Raw genomic sequence first — 12,736 nt, forward strand, 5'->3', positions numbered from 1 at the left:
TTCACACCTATGGTTTCTAAAAGCAAAAACAAACAAATTAACACGCGCTATCAAATCTAGGAGTCAAACCATACACAAATAGTAACTTCCCGGACCGAAAACACTAGTTGGTGATGAAGTCCAACCTCGCAGAATTCAGTACATAAGTGGCGGGTGGAACAGTTACCCCGACAACCTGCTTAATGAATAGACTGGCACAAGTTCCTCCACTTTAACCGTCTGGAGGCGCTCCATCCACGTCAAACAAACTTCTAGAATGCTCTAGAATCAACCACAAGTAACTTTTTTGGAGTAAAACTTGCGCCTTTTGATCTTTACAGGAGTACGCACCCATGGCTTTACATACAGAGCGTACAAGTACACAGGTCTTATGAACTTGGGGTGCGTGCCCGCAGGTAAAGATAAGAGAAACTGCGTAACCAGAGTTTTATTGATTTTAAGGACTTTTCTCTCTTTCTTGGAGTTTGACATGAGGAGCAGAGGTATAAGACTTGGCAAGGAGGATAGTATGACAGTTGATGGAGCCATACCGACTGTAAATAGTCATGGTGACAAATTTTAGTGTAACAACCCCATTGAAGATTCTTGACAAAATTTGATTCTTCCTCTTCTTCTGACATATGTCCTGACTCATAGTAATCTCCTTTTCCTGAAGCCTTGAAAGCAGCTTCTCTCCTGTCTGATGGTCCTCCTTTCCTCATTTCATAAGCAGTCAGAATTCCGTGCAGCTCTGACATGGTAAGATTTTATAGATTCTCCTTTTCTTCTATTGCAGAAACTTTAGATTCAAACCTAGGGGACAAAGATCTTAGAACCTTTTCAACCACAACAGCCTATTTTATTTCTTCACCCAAGTTTTTCATAAAATTAACAATCTCATCTACATGAAGGAAATAGTTAGCCACACTTTCATCATTGTGCATTATGAGATTTTCATACTGAATTCTGAGGGTTTGAAGTTTTGCTCGTTTTACCTATTCATCTCCTTCATAGCTCAGAAAAATCTTGTCCCATATTTCTTTCGCAGATTTATACTGCATAACCTTGACAAATTTTGATTGAGATAGACATCCTAATAGAGTATTGACAGCCTTTGCATTTATTTCATATTGCTTCTTACCAGCCGAATCTGTAGGAGTTGTGGATGGGAAAGTGTATGCTGTATCTATAATATCCCAGACTTCTATACCAAGAGATTGAAGATAGGCTGTGACTCTTACCTTCCAATAGACGAAATTGGTCCCATAAAAAATTGGTGGCCTAATAGATGCTTCTCTCTCGTAGTTTCTCATGATGATGGATCTTCCTTCAAGTGATCAAGCTTCTTCAGAAGGACCTGCTTTGATACCAATTGTTGGAAATAATACTGAGAGGGGGGGTGAATCAGTATTATCAAGTCAATTATTTCCTTTTTCAAATCCAGATCATATACGCTACTTCAGTTAGAGAAAACCGCGTATATATGCAACTACGTATAAGGAAACCCGCATATACCATGCAAATTTATAATTTACTTTATCTTACAGATGTTGATCATTAATCTGTGTATCGGAATCAAATAAACAGTAACCAGAAACAATGAAACAGAGTAGAAGAAAATCACACACAAGAACACAAGATATAAGGTGGAAACCCAATGTGGGTGAAAACCACCTACTGCAATTCGTCTCTATCTTCTTTTTAATTAGAAACTTCCTTTTACAATGATTCTGTACTGGTGCAGTCCTTTACCAGTATGTAGGCTGCAACCTGCAGAGAGCTACAACCCTCTCTCATTCTCCAGCTTCTCCTGGAAGGGAGCTACAACCCCCTTAGCTCTTGCACTAGCCAAGATACTAGTACATAGGTGCTGGCTTACAAAAGGCTACAACCTTCTCTTTCTTCCAAGGACCATGTTTCATAAATTTTCAGACTGGATCCATGAACATTAATCAATCATCAAGAATTTCTGTATCAAACAATCTCCTTTTCACCAATTAGAACTGAATCAAGTAGACACTTCTCTGACAGCTATACCCAGAACACAGTAACAGTAATCACATACCAAATTTTGAACCCAGAACACTGAGTAATAAATAAATGTAGCTAGAACCCAACTCAAGAGATGTATGCTACTTCAATAACCTGAAACCTGTGTGCATATGCTTCTGTGTTTGGACCAACCGGCATATACACATTTTTTATTCACTGAACCAGTGTGTATACGTGCCTTAGCTTCATTGACCCTGCTTACAGATCTATAAAGGATAATTCACTCTTTTAATCATTCAGACATTAGTTAACCCAGATTACCAGATTTATAGATCGAGTATGCGCCACATATAACAGATCAAAGTCATAGAAAGATACTACTATTAAAGCTTAAAGAATTTGACCCATCAATAGAACTTTTGCTTCTCCTTGCGCTCAGGTTTCTCTTCATTCAGATCCAGATCTGCACCATCACCCAATCACAAGTATTCCAGATCTAGTACTTTTCAGATATTCAATAATTCAGATGGTAATTTGCCAAATGATCTCCTTCCTCTTTTATAGACGTAGGCCTTTCACAATACCACAGTCCAAAACCATATCAAAACAATACCATGGAACCAATACTTGGGATCAACACTTCTGACGAGATACCATGGCCCAAAACCATAGGTTCAATTACCAAGGACTAAATACCATGGACCAAATACACGCTTTTCCTTGCGTGAAAGTGCATGTATACGCATATGCGCTTTTGTAACGTATAACTTGCGTGTATATGCATCTTCGTCTAGGTTAACCTGCCTATATATATTTTTCTTCATTCTGAAAGCCTGAACTGAGATCTGTCACCAAAGTGAGTTTCCATCAAGGAAAACACCTATGTCATACTCCAAACCTATGCCATAATGCCAACAATCTCTCCCTTTGGACTTGATGGGAACACCAAGATCCTCAAAGTCATTCTCCGTCTTTGACATCAAGGGCAAAGGGTTGTGCTCCCCTTGAGTACATGCTAAGATCTCTACGCTGCTGTGATGAACATGCTCCCCTTGACTGTAGGCAAGATATACAAAAAGATGTTCTTCAAGAAGAACCATCACTTATACATCATAAAATACCTTCCTATCTGTTAACACTCAGGTTGTCCCTTGGCTCCTTAAGGGATACAGCCGAGGTAACCACAAACCAAGCTTTGGACTGCAGGTTCTAGCCCACCTGCAATCAGAGAGGGCTCTATCTTTATGATTTAGCTTTTTTGAAGATGATATTAGGCGAGCTATTGAGTTCAAGGGGTTTTGTTTATGTTTTGGTGGGAAGGAGGATGCTTTCAAGTAGAGAGGCAATGCATAGTGTGGTAAGTTTCAAACCATTGGGCATGGAGTCATGGAGTAAGACTGCTGGTGCATTTTCTTGGTCACAAGAGGAATATGGAGCAAGATAGCTGCTCATGAAACAACATTCAAGCTAAATGGAGATGGATTGAAAGGCTAAGGAATGAGAGGCAACAAAGGATCTCTCACTCAGCTTAACAGAGGGAAGGTGAATGAACTCTACCTAGGAGCACTTAAGAATCACTAGATAACTGTCAAACATAGTGAATCAGGGGAAATATGAGCCGAAAGGAAACCATATTTATTACCGATTCAGAGGAAAACATTAAGAAACAACAGACATTGAGCATAGAGTGCAGCCAAGCAAGTTCTAAGCTAATCTTTCTAACTGTTGTTTAGATGAGCATATATCAATGAAAACAGAGGTAAGAGGCACTTATTGAATCATGTAGCAGCACAAGAATTCCATCATTCACTCTTCAAGCCATTAACAACACAACAAACAGTCCATTCTCCAAGCTTGCAAGCAGTCTTTGATTATAACAAATATCAGATATACAGTGCGAGTCTCTCTTGGAGTACATTAACCAACCAACCCTTAAAACAGTGCAGAGGGTGGTATATAAAGAGAAATAGCTACAGACTTCCCTTGAATAGGTGTCAAGGGGGAAAATATCTCAAAAATATCTCTCAAAATAGATCAAAAGAGATCTGTGCAGTCACTGTCTTTGAACCTAATCTATGCTGGAAATAAATGCATAAAATATCTGAAACAGCTGCGCTGGGGCAGCTGGCATCTCAAGTCATGTAAACAAGGGCTGCGCATGAGGCAGCAGCCTCAAAAATGGGTGTACAGTGGTCTTCGAGCCGTGTGCTAGCCTCATGGCCATAACTGTGAGTTGGGGAGCCATAACGGCTTGATGATGCTTTGTTGAATCTGCTGGGGCCCTTTTGTTTTCATCTACTTTGGAAGATCTCCACTGATACTCTCTGCCACTTCCCTGATACTCTCTGCCGCTTCCCTGATACTCTTTGGCATGCATCTAGTCTTTATCTCTCCTTTGATACTCTTTGCCGCTTCAATCGGGCCACTTTCTCTCCCCTGATATACTTAAAACTGTCAAATCGCCTCTTTATGTCCTTTCAAGGAAAAAATAACTGCTGCAATGATTTCTGTGGCCTTTGGAATGCTATTGGCGTCGACCGATCAAAATAATGCTTAATCTAGGGAAAACTGCCAAACAGAGGAGGATCTGTATGCTGCTGACTGTGCTGAGGCGGAGGCTGGCTCTCTGAAGCAAAACTGGGCTTTTGGGCGATCAAAGATGGCTTAGAAATGCATGAATTCCCTTATCGGGAGCGCGGGCGCGAGCGTTGGAGGAAATCCTGTGAAAAATGGCCATTTTCTTTAAAATAGGCAAAAAACCTATTTACCTGCAAAAATCGCAAAAATCCGGGGCAGGGGCGACTCTGTAGCAAAGATTAAATCTTGGCTGTTGGATCCGGCGCGGGCCGATCCAATGGCTGGCGCTAAATCGGCGATCGGTGGATCGGCGGGCCAAACACATAAAACGCCCGACAAGCGATGAACCATGAGGATCCGAAATTGGATTGAGGCCCTTTTCATTTGAAATCGGGTCCGGCCTATCGGTGGAACCCAATCGGTGGATTTGATGAAAATGGGTAAGTGGACCCGAAATCCCCTTAACTCTGTGCTTTATAACTTTTCGGCTCCGCCAGTCGGAGCCATATGGGAGCGATGCGATTAATCTTGGGCTGTTGATCTAGGGGCCCGAATGGGCGGCTGAGATTAACTCGGTGTTTCGACAATCGGCGGGGTAGAGGGTTGATATATATGTGATCGCCGAAATGCCAAGGGTCGTTGATCTAGGCAGGGGCGATGGATGGCTGCGATTAAGTTGCAGCATCGGCGATCGGCGATAAACCATCGGAGGCCTATATTTATGATGTTTAATATGTGACTTCCCCCTCTCGACAGCGATATCGCATCGGAGGGGGACCAAAAGGGAGCTTTTTGCATCAGAGCAAGGCTTATTAATAAAAGAGAAGCTTTGGTGAAATCGGAGGGGTTTCTTTGATGTTTTGGATGGATTCTAAGGCATCGGAAGGGGTCCGATAGCCTTAGAGAAAGGATTTTAATGCTTGGAAGGGGTTTTGAGGCTTTGGAAGGGGTTCTAAGTATAAAAAAGAGGGTTTTGAATGCACTTGAGGGCTATTTGATGGATTTGAAGGATTTTTATGTATTTTGAGGGGAACTAATGCTTTGGAATGGGTCCAAAAGTATGAGAGGAAGGATTTATGGAGTGATGAAGGGTTTTATGCATCGGACGGAGTCCAAAATGCATGAGAAGATGGTTTGAGGGGGGAAATGAGGGCTCTTGCTAAGTTTCAGGTGAACTTAGCAATTCCCAAGCACACTTATGGTTATTTTTCAACCAGGGGGAAGGGATAAGTATATAGGGGAGTTATATACATAATTTTAGTAGGGGAAGGGGAAATAGATAGGGAGCTACATAGTAAAGTTAGCAGTTAATATGACAAATGATAAGAAAGCGCTAAGCATGTGGATCTTAGGCTATTAAGAGGGAAAATGACTCATAGAGGGAGTATGAACATTCCTTGAGTAAAGCAGATCTTTACCAAGGCAAATGATATGGAACATGATGAATCTAAGAGGTATCAAGCAGATCTTGACCTCTTTTAGGGGAAGTTAATGAGTGATTTGGGGGAAAGAGGAAGAAGGGGAGTTAGACATGCCTCGTTTGAAGTCCTCCAACTGAAAAACTGCCTTCAACTTGTGATCTAGATAGATATGACACTTGACAATATGAAATGGATCACAAGCCATGATTCTGCAACCGCAAAGCTACCTACCCGACCTACTCACCTAGCATTTTATCTTCTTTTTGGTTTGGGTGCACTTGAACTAGCATACCTTGATTTTCATTCTTTTCTTCTTGCTATGCTCCTCTCTACTTCTACACTTATTTCAACCAGGGGCTCAGATTAAGCTGTTGAGCACCCTTGCTTCTCTACCTATCTACAAATCTGCCAAGATTAAGCTGTTTAGACAGATGTTGATCTCTATATTCTACAACATGAAATTGAAACCTAGGGAGGCCAAGATTAAGCTGTTTGGCCTTCCCTTAACTGAAAACTCACCAAAAATGAATTGCTTATCAAAATTGGAACACAGCAGTGGCACTTAGACTAGCACACTCTCATGGACACTTCTTTGGCCATATGTAGCAAATATGGAACATTGCAGCATGCATAGTACGACATATTTGGCATGTAAAAATGTCGATCATGAAAGATGATTAACCTGCTGCAGCAGGAGGATAGCAGTGGCTCCACTTGGGGATGGCTTTTCCTTTTGAAAAGCCAAGAACAACAGGTTAGAATGCCTTGATCCTCTATTATTGCTGTAACACTGAAAACTTCGTAGTGCTGATTGCTGAATGTCTGGAACTTTGACCTCTGAATGCAGCCCTCTTATTTAACTGAAATACTGTGAAAAAAATAGCATCGCCTACTTTCTTCCGCGTGCTTGATGTTATATACAATGTTGCCTGGAAAATGCCTTTGAAATAAACACAGAAATGGAACAAAACTAGAGCATTTTCTTTTAAATGTGCCTCTGAACAGGTTGCTGATATAATGAAACTTGCTCCTCAATTTTGATATTATTGACTGAATGAGCTGTAAGTTGTAAACAGCTCGTTTTCCATTGATTTGTTACAAATATAACAACACTGGCTCTTTTAACTCCGAATGCCAAAATCCATTGAAATCTGTCTTGGGAAGGCCTCTGCCATTTATTTACACAGGCATCAAAAATCGATTATTTTCTTTGAAATATTCCAAAAACAGAGAACTGAATATTGCGCTCCTTTGGCTCTTTTTCCCCAAAATTGCTGTGTTTCTTGCTGAGAATAACATGAAGACAGAGCTTTGAAATGGATGACTTATGTGGGCTTGGTTCCTTCAAACTTTGTTGCGCTCTTCTAACAACCAGACTGCTATAAAAATTAAAAAACAAATCGCTGATATCTACAAACATGTATGTACACATATATACAGAGCTGTGTTATCTCTCAAATACATGGATCAAGGTAATGTTTAAGCATGCGGCCATTCACAGGGCCCTCTTCAACTGCGCTGCCATCTTCAGGTTTGAGAAAATAGGTGTTATTGCCTTGCACAACGCTGATGACAAATGGGCCTTTCCACATAAAAGCAAACTTGGCATGCTTTCCCTTGTCTTCTCTTCGTGAATCCCACCTTAGAACTTTGTCGCCAATGTAGAAATCCTCAGATTCAGCCCTCTTGTCAAATGCCTTCTTTAGCTTTTCTTGTAACATTTGAGCTCTGTCATACACCTGCTCTCTGGTTTGCTGAAGATGAATGGTCTGATTGATCCTTCGTTGAATATCATTCGGTTCAGCTTGAACTTCCTGCAGCAGTTTGATAACAGGAATGCCTAAAGAAGACAAAAATATGGCCTCCATGCCATATACTAGCTCATAAGGGCTCATCCGAATGGATCTCTTGGTTGACAGTTTGTCTGCCCATAGGGCATTTGTGAGCTTTTTATGCCAGTTCTTCTTGTTTTCTTCTAAGGTCTTCTTGATAATACTGATCAGGCTCTTGTTAGATGGCTCGGCTAAGCCATTACCTTGAGGGTAATAGGCTGTGGAATGGCCTAAAGTGATATGGAATTTATGGCAAAAATTGATCATCTTTTTGGATTTGAAAGCAGCGGCATTGTCAGTGATGATCTTCTCAAGGCAGCCAAATCTAGAAAGGATATTGCACTCAAGGAATTGGATAATAATGGTGTCATTGGCTTGCCTACATGGGATGGCCTCAATCCACTTAGTGAAATAGTCGGTGGCTGTTAAGATCCACTTATGTTGGCCTGAGGAAGAGGGATGGATTTCTCCAATGAAGTCAAGACCCCATTGTTGAAAAGGCTTCTCGGTTGAGATGGGTTTAAGAGGCAAAGGGAGCAGCTTTCTCTTTCCCTCAAATATTTGGCAATTGTGGCATGAGGTGGTAAACTTCTTTACATCTGCAAACAAAGTGGGCCAATAGAAACCAGCCCTTAAAATTTTATCAGCAGTATACTTCCAATATAGATGTCCTCCACAGTCCCCTGCATGGAATTCTTTCATGGCATTGTTAGTTTCATTTACAATCAAGCAATTAAGCAATATGCCTTCATGATTTTCCAAAATAATGCACCATCTAAGACACAAAACTTCAAAGCCTTCATTTTTAAAAATCTCTTCTTGGTCCTGGACAATCGTGGGGGAGCACATAGGTTTAACAATACAAAGCAAATATCAGCATACCATGGGGATTGCAAAAAGGTGTCACTGATCTGTGGAGTCGCCAGCTCCTGTTCATTGTCCAGTTGGTTAATGTCTAAGGATTGAAAATTTGTTTCGGACATCAGTTTGGCTAAACCTTGTCCCTTTATCAACATGGTTGGTTTTATCTCTATGTCATATTCAAGGATGCTGGCAATCCACTTGCCTCTTTTGCCTTCTAATCCCTCTTGGGTTAATATGTCTTTAACAACAACATTTGGCACATAAGCAATCACATGTGAGTATAAAATATAGATACGGAAGTATTTGATTGTTTTAACAAGTGCATAGGCCTGCTTTTCCATGATTTGGTACTTCAGGGGTGCATCTCTTAAGGCTCGGCTGAAAAATGCAATTGGCTTTTCAGATCCTTGATCATCCTTTTGCAAAAAAGGACAACAACTATAGTATTATCAGATGCAAATGAAAATATGATAAAGTCTCTATCAAATTGAGGACTAGTGAGGACAGGGGCTTGGGTTAAGGCTGATTTTATTCCCTCAAGTGCTTCCTTGGCCTCTAGAGACCACTTTACCTTGGCATCTTTCTTGAGCATGTTGTTTATCATTCTTATTAGCTCAACCATGTTTGTAATAAACCTCCTTAGGAAATTGATTTTCCCAAGGAATTCTTGCAATTCTTTTATATTTCTAGGATATGGGATTTGCAATATGGCTTGGATCCTTTCCGGATCAATTCTAATACCATCCTTTGAGATGATATGTCCAAGTAATTTGCCTTCTTCAAGGCCAAAGAGAGACTTCTTGGGATTCAAGGAAATGCCATATTTCCTACATGTCATGAATATTTGCCTTAAGTGTTTGAGGTGCTCTTGATCAGATTTGGAGAAAGGGGTTAAGTCGTCAAGGTAGACAACTAGGAAATCATGGATTTCCTTGGTAAATGCAATGTCCATTTCCCTTTGAAAGGTGGCACCAACGTTCTTTAGCCCAAAAGGCATTTTAACATACTTAAATTTTCCCCACGGTGTGGTAAAGGTTGTCTTGTCTTGGTCATCCGGGTGAACAAGTATTTGGTTGAAACCTGAGAAGCAGGGAAATTCTTGATTACCCCACTACTCTCTGTAGAATGTGATCCATTTTTGGCAATGGGTAGTGGTCCTTTAGGGAGACTTGGTTTAAATTTCTTAGGTCAACACATAGTCTAATTTCACCTGTCTTCTTTCTTGTGGGAACTAAGTTTGACACCCATTCGGAAAATCTAATGGGTGCAATGATTCCTGCTTCAAACATCCTCTTGACTTCCTTCTCAACCAAGGGAAGGAGCACGGGGTTGATTCTTCTAAGTTTTTGTTTGAAGGGCTTTTGATTTGGTTTTAAGGGAATGGTGTGTTGGATTACTGAGGTGTCATAGGACTTCAAGTCCTCATAACTCCAAGAAAAGACATGTTGGAATTCTTTGAACAAATCCACATACTTTGGTTTTTTATCAAGATACAAAGATTTAGACAGTTTGATCATTTTGGGCTTCTCTGATGTCCCAATGTTGTGTTCTTCTATAGCAGCGTTTAAGGGCTGCATCTTAGGCTTTTCGGGGACATCATTGGCATCAAACATATCTTCTAATGGAGTGAGGCCAGCAGGGAGAAAGTTATCCTTTAGATCAATAATCTTGACCTCTGTTTTAGCTATTTCCTCCAAATGCATTTGTTTCAGCTCTTCTATGTTTGTGTTGTCAAAAATAGTTGGGTGCAGCATTTGATTTGCTGCTTCAGCTGTTACAGTTTGGTCATTTTGGCTCATTTGCTGTTGTGGGTCATCCATCATAGCATCCATGTCAATGTTTAGGCCTGCAAATTCATGCTGTAAGGTAAGAAAATTATTAATTTTTTCATCACTTTCAAATACTTGCCAATCTTTAATGTTATTTGGGACAGCATGCCTATGTTTTATCTCAGCAGTGAAATGGTGATTGGGCTCAAAAGGAAGCTTGCAAGTGCTAGCAAAAGTAGCTAGGCTATGAGCATGCATGTTATGGCTTCTAGAAATCTTAGCAAGTTTGGATTCAGTGAAGGTATCAAGTATTGCAGTGGCAGCAGTCCTATAAGCTCTTAGCCTTCTATCATTGGTAACAAAGTTGCCTTTCATTTGTTGTATGATTAAATCGGAGTCACCTAGAATGGACACCTTTGCAGCTCCTAGAGCTTTGAGCAGCTTAAGGCCTAAGAGGAGTGCCCCATACTTGGCCATGTTGTTGGTGCATTTGAAATTCAGTCTATATGCATGACCTTGTGCATGATTGTTATGAGAATTATGAATCCATACACCTGCCCCTGCTCCTAATTTATTAACAGAACCATCAAACTCTAAATACCATGTGATTTCTTGCTTGTGGTTAGTCTCAAGAGTTTGAGTCATTTTAGGATTGGGCAGATTTAAAATTTCTGTTTGGGGAGGCTCTTGTAATGTGCTGGTTGCATTAACTGTTTTGACAATTTCATGGGCATGTGCAACCGATTCTTGATTGATATGTGCTTGCTGCTCTAAAGCCACATGTTTGGCATCAGTTAAAGGGCAACTATCATCATTGAACAAAATAAAAGAATCCATATCAGTATGGATTGAGTAGATGGGGAAATTTTGGGGCTTGTCCTCACTACTTACCATGTATTTCATGAGAGTTTCTCTATATAGTCTTTTTTGTTGCCCAAAGGCTAATATAGTGGCATAAGAGAGGTCTAATTGAAGGGATCCTTGGAGCTTTTCTCCCCAAGATCTTGATAGGAGCAACCCATACTTTGGAGGGATGTCAGCAACTACAACATCCATGAGAATGGTCTTGTTAGGATATTGGACTAAGGAGACACACAAGTCTTTGATGAGACCTAAACACTTGACTTGACTTGAGTCAAAGGAGAATAAATCTTTATATGGCCTAGTGACATCAAGGTTTAGTCTTTCCATTACAACTTTAGGCATAAGGTTGTGCGAGGCACCTGAATCAAACATTGCATTGTGCAAGATCTTGTCATGTATATGCAAACTGACATAAAAGGGTAGAACAGATCCATATGTTGATTTTTCATTAACTTCTGGACCGAAGAGCAGTTCTGGGGTATCATCAAGAACATTCACATCATCCTTAACCTCTGGCATTTGCAGCGATCTTTGGATTTCCTGCCTATAAACATCATGCTTGGCCAGTTCTGAGAGGGGGATGGATATCCTAAGTTTTCCAATCTCTGCCTCCAAATTGAATGGCTTCTCCAATGGAGTCTTTGCGTTGAAAATGGAAGATTTCTCTTTTTCAATTGAAATTTTAGTGTTTTGCTCTTGTTTGCCAGCGTTAGGGAGAGTGATCGCTTGCATTTTTCAGTGATGGGCAGGCTTTTTGGAACGCTATGTGCGTTTTCCTTTAAAGGAAAGAGCACAACAGGCTGGTCAATAGAAGGCTGCGTTTCTGTTATGTCATCTATGGCTGTTTGCTGCGTGTTTGGGACAACTTCATCAGCATTCTCTTCGATAGGAGCCTTGCCTTTAATTCTGTTAGGCTTCTTAGTTTCCTTTTGTTTGATGGGCAGAGGCACATCAATCGTTCTAGTTCTGAGCTTATATTGCTTGTTTAGCTCATAGACAGCTGGATCATAGGCTTGTTGAGAATAGAAAGACTCTTGGGTTTGGGATTGCATTTGATGAAAATCATCACTGTCTTGGTCTTCTTCGGATAAGAAGACATGTTGTTCATTTTTTAGACCCATAAGGTTTATATGTGTGTCTTCTAAAGGGTCGTTGGAAGTGGATGCCTCTGTGTAATTTTCCTGAAAAGGAGGTCTTATTTCACGGTCTGGGCTCGCTCTTCCAGTGTTTTGGTTTTGATTCCTTCTGAAGTTCGGGTTTCTTATAGTATTGTTTTGCTGTCCATCCCATGTGGGCTTCCTCTCAACATTGTCTAGCAGCCTACCCACGTTGCTGATCAGGGCATATATTTTTTGGTCTGAAGGTGAAGGTTCCTCCTTGAAGGTGATTCTTCTCTCTGCTCTGGCTCTGTTTCTCTTGGCAATAAGATTTGCCTCTA

Source organism: Pinus tabuliformis, chromosome 4_1 (genome assembly GCF_031772625.1).
Source record: "Pinus tabuliformis cultivar Carrire ecotype Pingquan chromosome 4_1, CPIR1, whole genome shotgun sequence".
Lineage (NCBI taxonomy): Eukaryota > Viridiplantae > Streptophyta > Pinopsida > Pinales > Pinaceae > Pinus > Pinus tabuliformis.